Source organism: Cebidichthys violaceus, unplaced genomic scaffold (assembly GCF_023349555.1).
Source record: "Cebidichthys violaceus isolate CVI_PGR_0920_01 unplaced genomic scaffold, fCebVio1.0.p SCAF_49, whole genome shotgun sequence".
Taxonomy (NCBI): domain Eukaryota; kingdom Metazoa; phylum Chordata; class Actinopteri; order Perciformes; family Stichaeidae; genus Cebidichthys; species Cebidichthys violaceus.
Window position 1 is genome coordinate 1399180 of NW_027176694.1, and position 20859 is coordinate 1420038.

The 20859-nt window shown below is 43.5% G+C and overlaps 1 protein-coding gene across 1 annotated transcript in view; it reads left to right on the plus strand.

The window, feature by feature from the left end:
* The window catches only part of depdc1b (DEP domain containing 1B), a 66397-nt gene that overhangs the window by 9703 nt on the left and 35835 nt on the right, over window positions 1-20859 (plus strand). The window lies entirely within an intron of this gene.

The following is a 20859-nucleotide window of genomic DNA, read 5'->3' on the forward strand; positions in this document are numbered from 1 at the left end:
ACGGCGAGGGACACTTCCTGAAGTACACTAACTACATTTGTGTTGCTTATTTGTTCCTCACTGTTGCCTTTTTCTCCTCTTTTAGTAGAATTGAGCTGCCGTCACACAACGACAGCGTCAGCGCCCCTGTGTTCTCAAAGTAACTAGGAGCGAGAGTAACTGTAACTGTAACTAAGTAAAGCGTCACTGCCCGACATCAGTGTGCATCGTTATTGTTGAGCTTGGACCTTACAGAACTTTATTTGCACGGGCTGAAGTGAATCACGCCACAATGATTTTGTTTGTGTCAAAGTTCCGAAATTTTGATTTCGTAATCCTTTGTAATCCTCTCCTTGTTTCTCCTGAATATTCTGTCCTGAACAAGTACAGCAAGTACACATTTCAGGTACTTTTTCCTCTGCTACTTGATACTCCACTACGTCTCAGAGGCAAATATGGTACATTTACCTGACAGCTTTTACGAGTTACTTCACAGATTCAGACGACTTCACATCATATTAATCAATAACTAAATGATGATGTCCTGATATCAATGATGGCTTTCCTGGTCCCCAGGGGGAAATTGACAAGCTACCCAGCAGTATGTAAAATATATATATATATATATATATATATATATATATATATATATATATATATATATATATATATATATATATATATATATATATATATATATAAATACATTAGAATTCACTCCACATTTACCAACCAACAATTAATAATGACGTACCAATAATATGGTAAATAGTAATATTCTGCACTGAGTGTGATGTGATTTTAGTTCCATCCCTGTAGAGTTTTCACTTCTGGACGTACGGAGACGACTATCTAGACCGGTTGAGAGCTTGATGACAGCGTTCAGCGCTTACATGCTTTCATTCCAAAAAAAAAAAAAACCCACTTCCTCCCGCCCCCCTGTGGCTTCAGCCTCCGACCACACCGTCGTGTCCGTGTTTTTGTGTCGAAAAGCTTCCCTCACTTTGGACTCCTCACAGTAGCTCTGCGCTCGCTCTCTTCCATGTTTGTCCAGCTTCATTGGAGAAGTTGATCCCGAATCACCGCTCCTATTTTGAGCTGCGCTTTCATGAGGCTTGGGTTTCAAACATTTCAAACTCTTTGCCGTCTCATCGCACGAGCCTGACTTCCCGACTGCCGAACCCGCAACGTATACCAAGACTATGTTTTGTGCTTTGAGAGGAGAGTCTCAGCCGGCGACGAAAGAAAAAGAAATTCAAAGATCGAAAAAACCCATTCAGTCCCCATGCTGCTCCTGCTGTTTTGATGGACAACCGATGAGCGGAATTAAAGAGCTTTAGCTAAAATGTGAAAAGGAGAAAGAGGAATTATCCATTGTACAGTTTGCCACTTTAAAGATAAGAGGAAATGGTGATCTGACCCGTGCATTTGGCCTTAAATGGCAGATCTAGTTGATGTATTCTTTGTTAGTCACAGAAATGTAACATCCTTTGTAACTTTCAACCGTTATCTCCTCTCGTTGGAGCATTGGGGTCCTCTCTAAAGGGTGACGATTACCCTTAATGTGTATTCTAAATGCACTTGTAATTGCATTAGTGATCATTTTAGATACAGCGACTAAATAGCTCTTTTCACAAAGAGGATGTAATAAATATTGAAAGGCCGCGCTGAGGCTTTATCCACCATTTTACTTAATTGCTTCAGACCGCGTGACAATGGCGGCTTACTGGACTGTGGCGGACGAGCGTCTCGCCGCAAGACAAACGGAGGATGTATCTATTATCCGAGCCGCGCGGAGGTCGTCGACCTGTGCGGCGAGCGGAGTGCCGGAGACATTAGAGATCACGTGCAATTTAATCTTCGCACAGGAAACTAAAAGGAAGAGGACGGGGCGGAGAGAGGCCGCGCCACAGAGGGGGGGGGGGGCGGGCAGAAGAACGGACGGCCGCCTCGGACGGACCCGTCCCCAAAGGATCCTGGGCGCTTTCTTCTCAAGCCACTCAAAGCCGTCGCGCTGCGCCTTGATTCCACTCACTCCTCTGACACTTGTATTAATGGCATTTTGGCCCGGGACTGTAGATCGGCGAAAAGCGATTGTGCAGAAGCAGCTGTGTCTCTCTTACTCCTTCTTTTTCTCTCTCTCTCTCTCATACTTTACTAGTGTCTCTTTTACTGACTCCTCTATGCTTTCTTAGCCCTTTTCTGTCCTTCCCCCCCTTCTCACACACACACACACACACACACACACACACACACACACACACACACACCTTCTCTATTCTCTATCCATTCGTTCAGTCATTACTGGTCAGTGTCAGCACTTGAAAACTGTTGTGCTTGCCGAGCCGGTGTCATCACAAGTGGAATTAACCATTTTCCCTGTGCCTGATTGCAAGAAGCCCGACTCATTCCAGCACTCCTATACACTCCATCAAGATCCACTGACAGAGAGAAAGCCCACCGGCTTCTATTAAAAGCATGATATAACAGTAAATGTTTGCCAATCTGTGAAGGGTGGAGGGGGGGAAGGCTCTGCGGCTCTTCGATCGAAACGGCAAAAAAAAAAAAAAAAAAAGGAGAAGCAGAATATCGCTGCTTCCTGTTGCCATCCTCGAGGATCAAAATATTGACGTAAGAAAAATGACATTTTGAGCCACTCGTCGTTCCTTATGAATTGTTCATGCCTTGGGAGCACAGCTTTAATGTTAATCCCAGTTGGGAGCAGTTAAACAAGGTGTAATCAGTCATCCTCAGGTACCGGCGGGGTCAGACCCAGAGAGGCGTGAGGCCAGTGATAGCATCTTAGCAGATCTGTCTCGATCTGAAAGGATCACATGCAAAACCATATCCACGGGCCTCCTATTATTACTACCGCAGCTTTGCTGTGTGAGATGACGAATGTAAGTCCTTGCAGAAAAAAGGAAAGAAAAAAAAATAAATCATAATCACAGGGGGGGGGGTGGGATTAAAATCTTAATATCTTGTATTTAGGACTTCTGTGGGAGTAATCTGCTGTCTGATCTGCTCGGTACATTTCTTGAGACGTTTGCCAGTAGATCATGCAATTGCGCGATTAATACAATACAAATCTGCTTTATTAATTTCTTCCCAGAAGATTACAAGATTTGCAGAGATTTGATCGGACCCTCCGGCACCGTCGTAGGTGGCCTTGACATAAAGTCAAATGGAGAACTTTAAATAACCATTACCACCCCGGATCAGCTTCTTTTTTTTTTTTTTTTTTTCTTTCTTTCTTTTCAAGCAAGTGCTTTGGAATAATGCTCATATAGTCCGACGCAAGAGGGAGAGACGCAAGAGGGAGAAAAAAAAAACCCCACAGGAATACAAGGGTCTCTCAGTTAATGTATCATCATCTGAGTGGGTTTGGATTGGAGTTATTAGAGTATTTCACTTCATTGCATGACCTCCTGTTCCTCCTCAGATCATGAATCCTATTCATTACCCAGTCCTTCTGGAGTGCCCGCCTTTATAATATTACTCAATTTATATTCTGAAGCGGGCTCCTGGGAGAGCGATCAGCGCTCCGAAACAGCGACCCCCCCCTATAACCCAATCACAATATTTAAAGGGCAGCAAAGAGCTTTTTAATGCGCGTCGTAGATAACCATTTAAAGTGGATTGCTTTGGTTTAATATGACCTTAACAGGCTGGCAGTCACATGTGAAGAATGAATAAGCTAATAGGAGAGACGACAGGGGGAAAAGAATGAAAATCAAAAAGCAGAATATGAGAGATTTGTTTCAATGCGAAGCCGGCCGCTGAGAGGAGCATGATGGAGAATCACAGGCGTGTGAATGAAACGGGACAGGCGATGAATGAAGCTACTGCTCGCCTTTCTCTCCCCCCCCCCCCCCCCCCCCCTTTTTTTTTTCCCAGAGTATGAACTGCTTTATCATGATAAAAGACAAGACAGGTATAAATGACACATTTACATTCTCCCATCAAAGAGAAACTTGACTCAATCTGGATGAAAGCAGCTGTGGATCTGGGGTTTTCCACCATGTTATCTGCAGGGGGGGGGTGAGGGTGAGAGAGGCAGTTCCAGGATGATGGGAGTGGCAACATGCAATGTTTGTTTGGATACATCATTGGAAATATAACTGCTCAGGGACCTGCGCTTGTGTGTTGAAGCTTGCGCCGCATGTCAGGACATTTATTCCGATGGGTGTGTTATAAATCACTTTATTTTGTTAGAGCTCAGCCGGCAGCCACAGGCGGAAATGTCACTTCTTACTTTCAAATATTGAAATAGTTCAAGGTTTTAAAAACATGTATTTTTTTTACATCTTGTGTGGTGGTGGAAAGTGACTGAGTACATTTAGGAAACGACTGATTATACTTCTACCCCAGTCGAGTTCAGGAGGAATCATTGTACTTTTTACTGCTACTCTACTTATTGAATTTATTTAGCAGCTTCAGATTGATGTTACACATAAAACATATGATCAGTGTATAAAAATATCATGGATCGTTATGGATAAACTATGAAGCAACATTACCAAACAGCAGGTTAAAGTACCAAGTGACCCAACGTCACAGTGACACCGTTCAGTGTAACGACTAGCTTAAGATTACTTTTTGATACCTTGTACTTGTAATGGAGTACTTTTTCTAAGGTTAACGATCTGAATCCGTCTTCAGCAATGTCTTTATACACTCGCCCTGTGAACCTGCTGACAGAGAATGCACACATTTGGCCCAAATGTAGGTAAGAATCTGACTTTTTGACGTGTTTTACCATGTTAAAAAAGTATTGTTTTTACACACGGCTAGCTGGCGAAATAGCATTAGCTAACGCCTACTGTTGCCTGTGACTGAAAAGTAAACGTTGATGCTCCCAACATCTTCAAATTGTGTTTGTCATGCCACAAACATCAGGTGGTTGATCCATGTAATCATAAAGGAGACAAACTTCAGATAAAGAGTTCACAGCAGGAACTGTCGTCTCTGCATCCATCCTTTGACTCGTGCGGAATTTGCTTAGCTTGACGATGTTACGTCATATTAAAATAAAGATAATTTATCAAACAAGCGAGAAAGCTGATGAGGAAACAAGGTTCTCCGTCCCTTTGGAGTGTCCAAACATTGTGTGCGGTGACGAAATGTCCCGAGAGTCCAACAATAATCAATAATCTGCCTAAAAAGACGCAATATCAAGGTTCTGTGTACAGTTTGGCTGAGAGCCAAACTCCAGGCCCACTTTTCTGCTCTTCCCTGCTTCTGTAGTTACTGCTCTGTGCCTTTGTAAGGCAGTGTTAATCTAGTGGCTCTTATCCGTCCCATCAGGCCAGATACTCTTTAAGTCTGTGCTGCTTCCTCCGTGTTATTGTTGGCGCCGCGGTGATATTTATCTGTGCGTGTGATCTCGGCACGGTGCGGACTCGGCACCGCTGTGGGCAGATGCAGATCATCTATATTTAGATGAACTCTGATGTCCTTGACATTAATCGCGGTCCATAACCAAAGGCATCATTTCATCTTAAATCTGGCTGAACAGAGCATTTTCAGCCAAATGAAAGAGTGTCGTGCCCTCCGCCTCTTTCATTAGAATGAAGCGCACCGGCCCTTTGAAACTGTCAAGGCGTCCGCGTTGACAAGCAAGGAAAATTAAGCATGCATGTAATTTATTGATATCCACTCGGATCGGAACTTTTTTTTCTTTTTTTTTATTCATCTGATGTGCTTCGTCATCACAGGGGAGGAAGAGACGCAGGGGAGTCACGAGGCAATCCGAATGATTGAATGCGTTGTACTAAGAAGGGAATTAAAGGCAAAATAAATAACCTTGTGTGATCGAACGACAAAAAAAAAAAAAAGACAAAAAAAAAGGTTGGTTCATAAAAGCTGTTTGCACGAGTCTGATTGATCCCTCGCCATAGATTGTATTGTCAGTCGCTGGTCAAAACTTGTGATTAAGAATTTACGGCTTAGTCAATTTCGTTGTCCTTTTTTAAGATTTTAATTAGCAAATGAACTGCCCTCATGGGCGATTGATTGATGCCCCCGAATAACCGCTTCCCTTCACTGTGAGTGAATGAGTGCGCGGGCACCGCGCGCGTGTGTGTGTGTGTGTGTGTGTGTGTGTGTGTGTGTGTGTGTGTGTGTGTGTGTGTGTAAGCATGTGCGTGCCGCAGATGATGTATAACGATCATCTGAAAAAGACCCGGGCCAAATGAGAAGCAGCCATTACATTAGTGCTTCAGAATGTGATCTAGAGGGAAGGGTCACTGTGTCTAACCGGTATTACATTCTAATTGGACGTATTATGTACTGGTAGCTTGTCAAAATACAGGCGTTTGATTTAAGTGGCTGCAGAAGTGCCTTTCACTTACTGTCAAAGTGCATTTTAAGCCGTTCTAATGCGTTCCTTTAACAATGGCTTCTGCATGAATTCCATTTTTTTTAATTTTTTTTTTTTTTGGGTACCACAGGAAGAGAAATTACACGTTAGAACAAAGAATATGTGTCGTTCATCTTCCATTTCTGTTTGAATACTTTACACTGCTCTTCAGTAACCTTATTTCCTATGGCTAGAGGTAGGAAGCGAGGAAAGGAGAGGTTCTTTTTCCCCTCCCTTTTTGTCCGTTTGGGAACATTGAATGTGCAACCCAGCTTTCCCAGATGCTGATTGTACATTGCATCAGTGCTTATAGGGATTGATACCCTCATGGTGGTATCCCATTGGTCGCAGAAGAGCCGGCATAAATCATCCGCTGGACGCTGATATACAAACTGCATGATAAATGCGAAGTGACCTGATGATGAAAACAATTATTTGGGCTTTTAACTTTTTTTTTTTTTTTTTTTTTTATCTCTGTGCAAAATGGAGCCATTTTGAAGACAGAAATGGTGACAAATAACAGTCAGAGGCTGTGAAACGCTGCCGTTCACACTTTCCCAGATTAACGTCATTTGTATCAGTTTAGCGCCGGAGGGGCCAAACTGCATGATGAAGGAGATCTGAACCGGCCTTTCGCTAAAACCGAGGAGGAAGGGGGGAGAGTAAGTGTGAATAAAGCACGAGAGGAAGTGTGTAGTTGGATATAAGGATGTGTTTGTCATGTGGGCTGGGGAGGGAGGGACGATTCCGGGGTCAAAGGTGGATCTAAAGCAACAGAAACAGGGGAGCGTTACATTTCCACTGGCCACCCTTAAATAATGTCCGCAGGCCCAAGTTATTAACCTCCTTAAAGCCCACAGACCAGAGGAGTGCGAGCCTCCAGTCAGGCCTGGTCGCGGTCAGGGGACAGATAGCAGAGATAATAGAAGTGCACATGGAGGAACAATGCCCTGGTGTATCCGGGGATGGGGGGGGGGGGGGGGGGGGGAGAGAGGAGAGAGTAGCACAAGTGAGGGAACAGGACCAAATAAAAAGAGAATAATCCCAGGCACAGATAATCAATGGGGAGATGAAGAGAGAGGGGAATAAGAAATGCACTTTGAATTTTCTGTCTTACTTTTTGGATTTCTATTTGTAATAGAGTTTATGATGTGTTATTCCTGGCCTGCATGGCGGCTGGGGCGGTGCGCGTGTGCTTCTCTGAGGGGTGTCGCGGAGGCTAAGGATGCTGGTTCACGGAGGGTTCACCCATTACCCAGGCCCTGCAGCCAGCTGGGGGGCTAACCAGGATGATCAGCGCAAGCCACAGCCTGCACAGGCCCCAATGATTTTCACATCAAGCCGCCTGATGTACAGCTCCACCGTCTACCAATCGCTCTCCCATATCGATCCCCCCTTAAATGAGCCTTCCCAGCTTTGTACCATGAGCAATAATTAAAAAAGCAGCGCATTGATTTTAACTAATATTATGAGAGATCAGGATGTGCACATGCTTACAAAACAGCTAAGGCGCTTCAGCTACCAGCGGCAGCAGAAAATCAAAGCAGTGCAGAGGGAGAGAAGGTGGGAGGGTGGGGGGGTGGAGTTGATTAAATCCAAGGTAACAAAAGGATGCAAACGTACAGAAATCACTGCAAAAGTGTTTAGTTTGTGTTGTAAAATACATATAACGCTGCCAAAGGCATCGTGTCTTTTGGAGTGGTTACTTTCACAGTCCTCCACGCAGCATCTGTCACGTTGTGTCCGTTATTAAAGAGAAAATAAAACCTCCCATGGGCCAAATAGGATTGGGAATTTAGGATTTATGGGAAATTGAATGCAGACCTTGAGACTGAACGTAGTCATTTCAAATTAGAAACAAAACGGACTAATCGGGGAGTGACGCAGGAGTTGTTCAACAATCGCTTACCTGTGAGAGCCATGCGTCTCCCAAATGTCAACTTTTTGGAAAAGCTAAGAAGAACAGCCGTGTGTGTTCAGCTTGGTAGAAACGCAGTGTTCCGATGACGCAGCGGGTCATACAGTGGAGACATGACCAGGGACATGACCAGGGACATGACCAGGGACACATTGCTGCTAATGGTCGCCACCTTAACCTCCTGGGAGCCACAACATGTGTTATTAAGAAGTAGAGGCATTTCCTCAATTCATAAAGAAACATTTCATTTTTAAACATGTTCAGTTTGTCTGAAAAGAAAAGAAAACAACTGTGACAAAACGCAGCCTAAGAATAAAAGGTTTTATTTTGATAACATTATATAAGATTGTATTATATCATGTTTATCATTCATTTGACACTGGATGAAACACTTTTCTTTTTCAATATCTGGGCTTCATCACTTGTCAATCATCCTTCAGAGCTACAGCGATGACGAATTGGGGAAAGCCACGATTTCCATAAAAAGCATAAGTAGCTTGCATCATAAACATATTGCGTGTTTACGATGCTTGAATTACAGGCCTTTACAAACTGTGTGTGGCAGCAGAAAACTCCACTAATTGTCGTATAATCAGACATGCATCTCCGTCCCTCAACGAGACTTTGAAAGCAAGAAACTAAACGGACATAAAATGTCCTCAGCGGAGGGAGCGCTCGCCGCCCTCTGTTTCACTGTGCTTTTGTGAATACCTCTGAAAATGTAAATGAGCGTCTTATGACATTAAAGCCTCGAGTAAAGAGACACGACATATGCTGTGACACTGCGGAGGCTTTAATGCGATAAGTTAGTGACACGCGCGGGAGGGGGCGGGGACTCCCTGGCTGCTCCGTAGCTCGAGGTTGATGGTAGCCCCCAGTGGACGCTCTGCTGTACTTGGCCATCGTGGCTCTAACATTGGCGGCGAGGGCCGTTAAAGGCTCCCATAAAGTGACCGTGGCCGGCCGGAGGGCCCCCCCCCCCCCCCCCCCCGAGCTCTGCGGCGCCTTGCACTTCTGCGGCACGCAGGCATCCCATAATCCTTAGCATATGGCCCGTGAGTGTCGACAGGCATGAAATTACATCAAGGGCATTTTTTGATAACTGTCGATACTCTCACAAAGACGGTCAGCCTTATTGACGGCAAAGTCAAGGGCTGCTCTGTGTGTGTGTGTGTGTGTGTGTGTGTGTGTGTGTGTGTGTGAGAGAGTGTGAGTGTGGAGGAGGGGGAGTTGTCTTGGCGTGATGACGGCCTGCAATGTCAGGCAGATGCCAGTGAGAGCTGATCCAAGGGAGCCTGATCTTTATTGATATGAGTAAATTGATATTGATAAGGATTTGGATTGCTATGGATTGTGTTAAGCAGCAGTATAATAGAGAGGTCCTCAAAAAGGATTGCGGTCAGAGTCACTTTATTAGACACGTTTATGACTCCCTTACTTTGAATTTCATTTATTCTAACCCGATGCATAATAAGGATTTCTTCGTTGTTGTTTTTTTAAGTTTAAAATTAATTTCGACAAACAGCACATGCATGTTTCTGTCACAGTCATCGCCGCTTACGGTGGTATGAAGCGGCGTTACTGTACACAGTATCCGCCCTGTGAAAAGCAGGTATCTCCACACAACTTTGTCTTCATGGTTTTAAATGGGTTCATTCATTTTGTGACACGTGGAGAAAAGATTAATTCTTCAGTCTTAATAAAAAAAAACAAGAAGCTCAACAAAAACTTTGGAGATACGTGGCTTTAACTGGACGGCGACAAATATGCGGATATATTGGAAGGCAAACAATTTAAAAGGACACATTTCTAAAACTTAGAAATGTTCCAAATTAAAAAAAAAATAATTAAAATAGTTAGAATATTTGTATAAATCAGGTTAAAGCAATAACATGGGGGGAAAAGCATTCCATCATTTGATAATGCCATAGAAACTATATTTCTCCGTGTAATGTCAGTGGGAGACATATTATTTGAGTCAATGATCATCACCCTGTCCGTCTCACAGCCCAGCAAAGACCTCTCTGTGACTGAAGGATGAGTGTTGGAGTGGTCCTGCACGGAGCAATATGCATATATGCAATTATAGCATACTATACTGCCACCTAGTGATCGTCGAATATGGGAATGGCATTTTGTGTCTCGTGCATCTGCAATGTGAACCCAAATATCTCTAACCTCTTCACCGTATCTGATTTAATTTAACATGCACCTGTTATGAAATGACATTAAAATGAACTCTTTTTTTTTTCTAACCGCTCACGTTCAAAAGATCATCGCAACTAATTAAGAGTTCCAAAATACAGCGACGAGACACGTGAGAATAGCTGCTGCACATTTGTTGGTATGCGTGGCCATGCTGCTCGTCATAGATTTAATAATCGATACTTATGACGCCATAGGCATTATGTAAAAGAGGGGCGATGTAAATGTCCTCAAAGCAGACTCCCACGGGAAAGATGTATTTGAATGGGAGACATCCGTAACGACTCCCATCATGGCTAAAGAGGACGGCCACATTTCAGCTCAAAAAAATAATCTCATTATTGGCAGTAAAAGTAAGAACAGAGCTCGATTCACGTTGCGGGAGACATGCGGCTCGCGTCTCTTCCTTCCCTTAATTTCTCTCATAAAATCGTCTGGGCTGAAGAGCAGACTAAATGCTTTGCCAATTGTTTGGCTCAGACAGACACCATCAGTCCGTCTTCGACAAACGGGCGGAGTGACTAAGTTGTAAACTTCTTAATTACAGGAGTTCTTTCATCAAACCATATGCTCTGCATCTTAATGTAGCTCAAAATGGGGACGCAGGTGTAGATGACGGGAGAAAATACTGCATTTCGACCCATTCATCAACTGGTATTTTTTGCAGCAAGATGATTTTCTCACCAGACATAGAAGCAAAGTAACCCGGCGCTGAACAATGGCCTTCTCTGGATCTAGAGCTCCGCTGACTGTATGTACGGTAACGTCCGCCTCAGAGAATGTAGTCGCCGCTGTTCCTCCTACAAGAAGAAAGAAAAGCAGAACTTCTCAGCTCACACATTACTACGTATGACAAACTAATCATGAGGCGTATCTGTGTGCTTCACACAAACCTCTTTTTTTTTTTTGTCAACAGAAGCTGTAATGACGGAGAATGTAACTAAACACTGAATGAGTGTTTGAAGTTAGAAGTTGATATACAGATCAGTGCGTGGCGGCGGCGGCGGCGGCGGAGGCGGAGGTGGCCGACGTGACGCACTTAGCAGTGTGGCTAACTGCTTCCTGGTCCAATTAGCTTCCATTACCAGCTGGTAGCATCCCTGTTACACTGTTGACACACATTTCTACACCCTCACTCGTTCATTCGCTCGCTCTCTGTCGCTCTCACACACACACACACACACACTCTTGTTCTTACCCACGCACGCACTTAAGCGCACACACACACACGCACGCACACACACACACACACACACACACACACACGCGCGCGCTCGCACAGCCTGTACTTTACAGATATCAGCTGTTATCCCCGTCTAGCATCAGTCCCCAGGCACTATGCTAACAGCCTCCTCTACAAGCCAATTTACAAGGATTCTGGTCATGTTTACATTAGCCCTCTCTCAGTGCATGAAAAGAGCAGGGCCGCGCCGCAGAATAGAAATGAGCAAATATGAATAATTCAATCCTCCTCCTGGCCATTAACATGTTTTCCCTTGAATAAAGTGATAATAGGTTATCATCTGTGAAATGGAAATTTCATAACAGAGACGGCGAGGAGAGCGTCTCCGGTTACACCAGAGGAAATTAATTTCACAGCACATCTGCTCCACAAAGCCCCGGCCCTCAAACGCTAAGTATGAGAAAATGTAGTCGTTCGGCTCCGCTAGCTTTCTAATTAGATTAGCATGCTTATTTGAAGGCGGGAATCTTTAGTCTAGTCAAAGGAATTAGTGTTCCCCATTACAGATACCTAATATTTATAATAATGAAATGACTTAGCCAATTAGGGAGGGTTAAAAATGCATTACTTTACCTTATTATATTAGCCAGATGGTACGCTGAGCGGCCCGTGTTGTGCTGTGCATCTGGATGAGGACCGCGGTGGCCAATTCTGCATAACATGGTGTAGTAATAGCTGTGGCAGGGCAGTTTAGTCCTCACCTTTCTGTCTCACTGACTTCCTGAAGGGAAGCAGCTTTAGCTTGAGGAGCAATCAAAAGTTTAATGAAAAAAAGCCGGGAGCTTTCTCTCTCTCTCTCTCTCTCTCTCTCTTCTTCTTTGTTGAAAAGATAAACGCCCCTGAAACAAATCAATCTGGAAATTGAAAACTTCTGGTGTGAGGATAAGGGAGTGACAGCAGTGTAAACAGTTATGATTTTGATGGCTATCGTCATAAGGAGGCCAACAGTGGTGTCGGGGGAGCGAAACCTTGGAAGGGAGTAAAGGACTTTGTCCCTTTTTTTTATTTTCCTCTCCTCTTTCATCTATTTCTATCATTTTTTTTTGTTTTGTTTTGTTTCGTTTTGTTGTTTACTGGTGGACAGCTGTAAACGATAAGAGATTGAGGGCCATAATCTGAAATGGGGATCAGCAATCCCTCTGGTGCGTGGCTATGAGACTGAAAGCAGGAGACTTCAGAGCCTGCTGAGTGTGGAGGAAGAGGAAGAGGAAGAGGGTAGAGGAGGAAGAGGTAGGACCTGAGGACCAGTGCTTTTCCCTGTGGGCTGCCTGCTGTTGGGCACCTGCTGGCATCCCTCTACAGATTAGGCAGGGCGATAACCCACGCAATGCAGATTTACATCCAATGCAGGAAGTGGAGTGCCCTTTATGCAGCTAGAGGCTAGGAATAAGGGCGTGGAGGTCTGGGTGGTGTTTGGGCGTGGGCAGTGACTTTCATGCAGGGGACCAGAGGTTATATATCCTGTCAAATACCTGCAATTGGGGTTCACGTTCACCTGTTTATTCACTGTAACCACGATCTTTCATAAGTCATAACATTCCAGTCCCATTTTAGTCATTAGCAGGGAGCAGTGAAGTCGGTTACCTCGCTGAGGAGCTGGAGGTGTGCAGCCTGTCGCCTGCTGCTCCTTGTTGTGTCTTTACTCAACATTTGTGAAACATCAGTCGTCAGAAAATGCAAAAAAAAAAAAAAATGACCGTTGTCTCCCTTTGTAGACCGATCTTTGTCAGCACAGACCTCACTTACCACACCATGTTTTCTGTGACTGCGTCCCAATAAAAACTTGACAGTAAACAATGAGGCCAATTTCAATGAGGTGAAATTCCCTGTGAAGCTCTTGATATCCAGTATGAACCTGAAAGAGAAATACTTTGAAATTTGATATTCGGAGCGGCGGAATATAGCAGCAAACAACTATTTGCGATGTAAAGACAAAGCGGGAGTAATGTACCTGAGCAGAGAATGAAGCCGCTCTCCCTCTGTGTGTGTGTGTGTGTGTGTGTGTGTGTGTGTGTGTGTGTGTGTGTGTGTGTGTGTGTGTGTGTGTGTGTGTTATAATCCCAGCTTCTCTGTGCTTTTGTTAACACAACCGGGCCAGCTGTGCGTTCCCTATAGCCCACTGGCTCGCTCATGGCCTCCGCTCTGCTCATACCAAAGTAACAGTACGACAGTGACAGCCGATAACCCCTGTCCCTACTAAGCCTACTGCCCCACCTCCTGGTCCCCCCCCCCCTTCAGGTTCACACTGCTGATGCTGTTAGCACCGTTAGCTGCGACCCACGTTGAGAGCCAATAGGAATGCTCCGAGTTCTGCTAAGAGAACCTTTAACTGAATGACAATCTAAAGGAGTATAACCAAGTATTGTAGTCGCCTACCCCTGACCATGCCTTAATCATATAGTTTAGTTGCCATAACTACAACCTAACCAAATATTTACCAGAGTTACTACATACAGATATTGTAGAAAAGGACATTTTGAAGTATTTTGACACTATTTTGACGTAAAAGATCATGCAGAATCTGCAGAATCGTCCAATATTGACGTTCTTTTTTGGTGACAGGGTTGAATCAGGAACCCCCCAACCTGTCAGTTCTTTAAACATCTGCAGATGTGTTTGCATTGATATGCCTTTTATCATTTATTTATGATTGCAACCATGGCTTGTGCTTTGGTACCTGCACTTTTTTTTGCAGTTTGGCGTACTCCCACACTCCCTCTGCACAGACCTTGTCAAGGTTAAACTCCCGGCAGTTGACACATTGTTTTCCATTGCAATTCCCCGCTACTCTTCCATCTTGCTCCGGTCTTTTACAGATTAAGGCAGTTGTATTATAAGACAGAATTAAGCCCACAGTGTCCTAAAGATATTGCCCAATTCGCTGCTCTTAATTTTGCAATTCCATCACCCCGGTGCGGCAAAGCCCCGCTTCTCCATCAAAACCATTAAGGGCGTTGAAGCCTGGAGTATCATCAACAATGACAGGTAAATATTTAGGCTGTCTCACTGGAGCAAATAAGCCACCCAAGGTCAAATGGCTGCGTTAGTCCATTCCAGTTTAGCTGCATCGGTCTTAAGGTCTCAGCAGAAACAATGTACACAAATCCAGAGCAGAGCAGAGCAGAGCAGGAGGCCGGGTTTCTTTTTGCATCGACTTGCAGTGGGGAAAATGTCAACTCTTCAAAGACCAGACGATGAACGTGAGATAATGTAACATTTAGAATATTAAGATAAAGAAAATATCTAGAGATGTACTTCTTTGCACCATCACTTCGTATCATTCCCTGCATCGACAACAGACACAGGGGACCAAACAATTGCATCTGAGTAAAAAAAAAAAAAAAGGTCACGTTAGCTTATTTGCTGCTCCAGAAATCATCACATCTTCAACAACAACAACTGACTTCCAAATGTGTCATTTATCATACAATCTGTCATACTGAAGCAATGCTTTGCCATGAAGAGAGAGAGAGAAGAAAAAAAAAATCATAATTGGAGTTTTTATCTTTTTCATTATTTCCTCCCGCAAACCTCTGTCAACAAAATCAAAATGCCTTTTTGAGACACGCAAGGAAGTGCAGCAGTGGGCCGAGCCGCGGTGGCCTCAGAGATAGGCTGCGCTGGATAAGAAGTAAAGTGAGTCCTTTGCTTTTGTGTCAACAAGAGACTTTATGGCTTTGAAGTAATAAATCATAAAAAGAAAAACTACTCTGTTCCTAAACATTTATAGATAAGGGAGTTAGGAATCGAATCAATTTGAGTTTCTGTACACAAGGTCCCAGTGTGGCCCACAAACGGTCTGAGTATCAAAACCATCTCAACGTGAAGCAACTGTAAATGGATTAGTGTGGGGGGGAGGGGGGGGGGACGTCACCCTGCTGCTGTGTGACTGACAGAACTCATACAGCATCCGGATGTCCCCGGAGACAAAGTAAAGATGAACAGGAACGCGTTGCCGTCACAGATATCTGAAATCACCTCGCAGCGTTGGCATTTTGTTGGAAATAATGCAAAGTACTTAAGGAATTCAGGACTATTTCAGTGACATGATTTCACGTTTTTATTATCACGTTTTCTTTTGTCAAAATTATGAGAGCGCTCGACTGTAAAGATACAGCACAAAAGTGCTAAATATGCAAAAAAAAAAAACAACAACAAATTAGTTAGGAGCATTACAAGAACTCTCATTTCTGTATAATGACATTGGGACAGAGGGAAAACTGAATTTGGTATCCGTTACTCAATCGTTATTGTTGCAGCCAAATAGTGTACTTTGTCACTATATGGCATTTAGCTTCCCCCGAGATATTCATTCCCAAAGCATAAAAAGGCATTTATAGGAGAAAAAAACTCTCTCCAGCGATCATTATCTCCAGCTGCCTGCCTCCTTTTCTTTTTTTTACTATTTTCCCTAAAGGAAGTCATAAGACTTCGCAAAGTGTCTCTTAAATGGTGTAAACGGTGTTCGTCGGAAACTTTTCTTCATCATTTGAATTCATTTATGTGATACAGTAATTAAGATTATTGGAGAAAAAAAAACAAAAAAAAAACACTTTGCTTTATCAAAACCAAAACAGATGAAAGTGCTCTGAGCCAAGTAACAGTGGAAGCAGGGTTCTGATGTCTCACAGCTCCTGTGTTCTATAATTCCATGTGGATATTTTATGCAGAAATTGTGCAGAATAGTTTTTTTGTGTGATACCCATGCAGCCAGCTTCAAAGGCCGTTGCTACAACACGCAGAGAGATCAGCTGAAGTGCACAGATTAGAGCCGTGTCACTTGTTGTCCCACTGCCTGAGCTAATGGCCAAGAGTAAAAACTGCACTCAAGCCTGATTAGAATAGTGAACGCCGGCAATCTGGGTTGACAGGCTGAACTGTGCACCCGCCAGCTTGTGACTGGCAGTGGTTGGCAGGTGAATAGATGTGATCTAGGATGGACCTTTTATGTAACTTTTTTTGAAAGAAATAATAATTTTTTCCATCGCTAACCAGCTAAAGTCGAATATTATCTGACTAAGCGATGTTCTCCCTTCCTGTAAGGACCTCAAAAAAAACGTCCACGAAACAGTCCACCGCCTAACTTGACCAGAGCGCTCTTGATGCTCTCGTCACATTTCCTGAACTGTCCAGGATCCAAAGAAAACAACCACAGAGTCCTTCTCCACCCTTGATTGGTTTGGCTGATCGTTCCAGACTTCCCCCTAACGCCCGTTCCGCCACATAGTCCCCGAATCCGGAATTAAATTAATATTTCAAAAAACTCGTGACGGGGGCCACTTGACTCCCCCCCCCCCCCCCCCCCCCCCCCCCCCCCCCCCCCCCCCCCCCCCCCCCGTGTCAGCGACAGGCCATTCATCACGGAGTTAAGTGTCAGCGTTAAATTATCCCCGCTGTTATGACAGCGACATTACTCATCAGGATTAGGGCTAGCCAAACAGAGCCTCCTCGGCCGCAGCCATCTCCAGCTCACTATCGATCGCTGTTCCCTCCATTACCGACACGGAGGCTATCTGCATGACACCGGCACACCGCGCATGTTGATGATGCTCTTGTCTGCTACCAGGATGCTTGTATCATGAGGTAGAGAGAGAGAGAGAGGGAGAGAGAGAGAGGGGGGCGGGGGGTGAGGGAAGGAGGGAGCGAAGCACAGGAGAAAAGAGGAGATAAAGACAGACTGTACGCAGAGACTCTCCAGAGAGTGAAGGTATAATGAAGTGCTGGATGGGTTTAATAGGAACAACAGAAGGGGCCACTGCCGTAGTCAAGTGCTGTTAATATCTCCCCCGTTCCTTAAGCAAATCAAGTTATCTGCCGCTGCCTCGTGTTTCGATAAGGAGCGGATGCGGTTCGCGAGAGAACAGCTTGATTTAGATGTTTAAAGTGAATATCCAGATAGCTCAAACACACACTCTCTGTATGATCTGAATCTACTTGTAAGTCTGCTTTTTTTTTTTTTTTTTTTTTTTTTCCTTTTCTCTTCTACTCAGCAGAGCGTGCGCTCAGACCGAAGAAGAGAGATAAAACCGCAGCGGCGTCTACAAAAAGAATCCCTCATTTCTTTGCCCTTGCCTCCGAATTGCCTCAAACGTGCCACAAGGCATTACTTAAATAACGCCTGAAGGTGCAAACGGCCACTGACGGTGTCCCCCCCCCCCCCCCCCCTCCGTTCAATTTGAAACGCATCAAATCCTCTCTAATTCCACATTTCAGGCTCTTAAATTGCCCCGTGCTCTGAAACGTAACCAAAGGCTTCAACTTTGTTTCGAGACTTTTTTTATTTTTTTATTTTCTATTAATGTCAACTTTGTGTTAGTCTGAGAGGATGAGATAAGAGAGGGGATGAGGCCATGTTTCTTTTTTGATGTAAATGTCCTCTGCGCGGTCGCACCGGAGCGTCGAAGGAGACAGCAGACCGGGGGATTTCCAACGCAGGCCAATTCTAGTGAAGCGAAAGCTGACCTCTTCAGGGACATGTCTCTCAAACGGAGGAGGAATCTCTCCGGACATTGTTCTTCAGGTGGGGACGAAAGTGGACCACATGGACAGTCCATCAAGCTATCTCATTTTAGACACCTCACCTGATCTGACTTCATGACTTTAATACCTGTGTCACAGCGGAATAGAGATAGCTTGTTAAAAATCACCACATTGTGCTTTTCTTGGGTTTAAGTGTGCAGCTATTTGATGAAATATTAGCAAAAGGGGGGGATGCAGACAACAATAACCAAAATACACATAGAACAAGTAGGACTTGTCACATCTCCAGCACTTTTGATGTGATTGTAAAACATCAGTGATGATTTTGTTAACTAGTGTTTTCCTCACAACATCAGGGAACTCTATGTAACATTTGAATCTACTAATCTATTCCAATCTAATTCATTTATCCCTTCTATGAGTGTGTTTTCATTGGTGGAGGAAGTATTCAGGAGCAATGCTGCAAATGTGAAAAAACGGGTCAAATTCCTGCATTGAAAATGTAATTTATGCAAAATAGGTTTTGACAAACTTTGCACTAAAACTGTTCAAACTGAAAAGACTTACAATGGCAGCTGTGTGATGTGTGAGTATCTTTTCTCCGTTGTGGTTGGTCGAGGTGGAGATCTTTTTAGGATAGCATAACTTGGTTCAAAATCTTTACAGCTAAACTCTAAACCCTTTACTGCAGAAATAAATAGGTCAAAAACCTAAACAGGACTCAATGAAGTCAGTGAATAATGTATATAAGCATAGAATTCAGCACTGATACTGATCCAGCTATTTGAGTCGGTATCAGCCCGATATTGGTACATCCCCGTCTGTAACGATGCATCATATCTTATAATAAGAATAAGTAACATTTTAATCTGCAGGGTAACTATAGTAAATAAATGCATAAATATGAATAGTAGAGCTGACGTATAAATAGCATGAAATGGTACTAAACAGTAAAGCCTGTTTGCTAGAACAAAACTAATTATCCAATAAAATCAAAAATACAATATTTTATTAAAACAGTTCAGCAAAGAAATGGATATTACAGTATGCCTTATATATCAATAGAACTATGCAAATGTCCCCCATGTCACAGTACAAGAATAACTGAACAAAGTAACATAACATATTAACCACTAGACTCAGATTAACAAAACAATTGATCTTCATGTCTGAAAAAACAATATATATCTATATATATAGATATATCTATATATACATAATAAAATGAACCCTAATCCATCATATTGCCTCAGAAAGGTTTGAATGCGGCCCGTGTCACAGAAACTCTCTCTGCATGGAACCAGGTCACGTAACGCTTAATCCAAAGTGGCAAGTGAAAATTTGCATTGTTCATTTTCTCAAATTGTGTTAATCACTCTGCTCCAAACTCCTTTTTTTTTTTTTCTCTCTCCCTCCAAATTCCCTGAAGGACCGAGCATTCAGCTCGCCTCTTAAATATTCAAGATTGTATTTAACAAACCTTTAATGACTGAGTCAACATAAACAGAGTCACAGCTTCTCTCTCTCTCGATGATCTCCAGCAGATTTACACATCATATCGTATCGTATCGTATCGTATCGTATCGTATCGTACGCGTCATGCTGCATTTGAAGCTTTTGTGACTGGAGAGTGACCCTGAGAAAAGATGTTATGTATCAGTGAGGTACAAAAAAAAAAAAAAAAGCAGCAGCAGCAGCAGCCAACAGTGGGACGCTGTAACTCGAGCCTGAATGGGTCAATGTATAGATCCAGTGGTCTAGAGCTCATAGCAGATCAGATAAGTTTCAATCAGTTGAACGCTCTAAGCTGTTTAGAAAAGATGAAAACAGGAAGACAGGAAAGACCCTGAGCAACTGTCTGAACGCACGGACTGGATTACAAAGCAAATGTTTGAATGTGTCATTACACCACTGAATTATTAATTTACAATTATACGTGACTCCCATTTTTTTTTTTTTGACATTGATTTCTTTTACTGGGCCCATTGTAATCCAAAACAGCAGCCCAAAACAGTCGAGGACACCGTCGCGTTTCACAAGGAAGACTGTTATCAAGGAAGTCAAGGGACGCGGAGACCCCTCAGCCTTTGTTTCTCTACCTTTAGCTCGTCTTATCGCTCTATTACAAACCTCCCCGCTTGGACCGACGTCATTTTTTTCTCCCATGTAGCTATCAAATGCCCCCGCCCCCCCCCACCCCCTCCTCATGTGTATCGACCACCTTCCTCCTGGAGATCAATGCCGGGCCCATGGAGGCTGGAACAAAAACTGTAATTACTCACAAAGCTACAAATTCCATGGCGATAACAGCTTATTTAATTCATTATTGCAGGTAAGGGAAATACACACTTATATGCACACACACACATTTAGCAAGTGATAATCACGCAGAGCTTATTTTCTCATCCTCAAGTCATTAAGTTTTGGTATTTTAGTTGTGCTTGTTGGGGTTCGGGGAAGATTATATTCATATTCAACAATAATCAGCGAAATAAATGTCGTGATGCATCGGGAAATTTGCGCTCCTCGATTCACCTTATCTTCATCATCCATATGACCCACACTGGAAGAAAAAGAAAAAAAAAAATCCATTTTGAACCACAACTGGGAAAACATGAATTATTTTCCACCATGAGAAATAAGGTGAGCAATAAAAACCCCTCATGATACAAA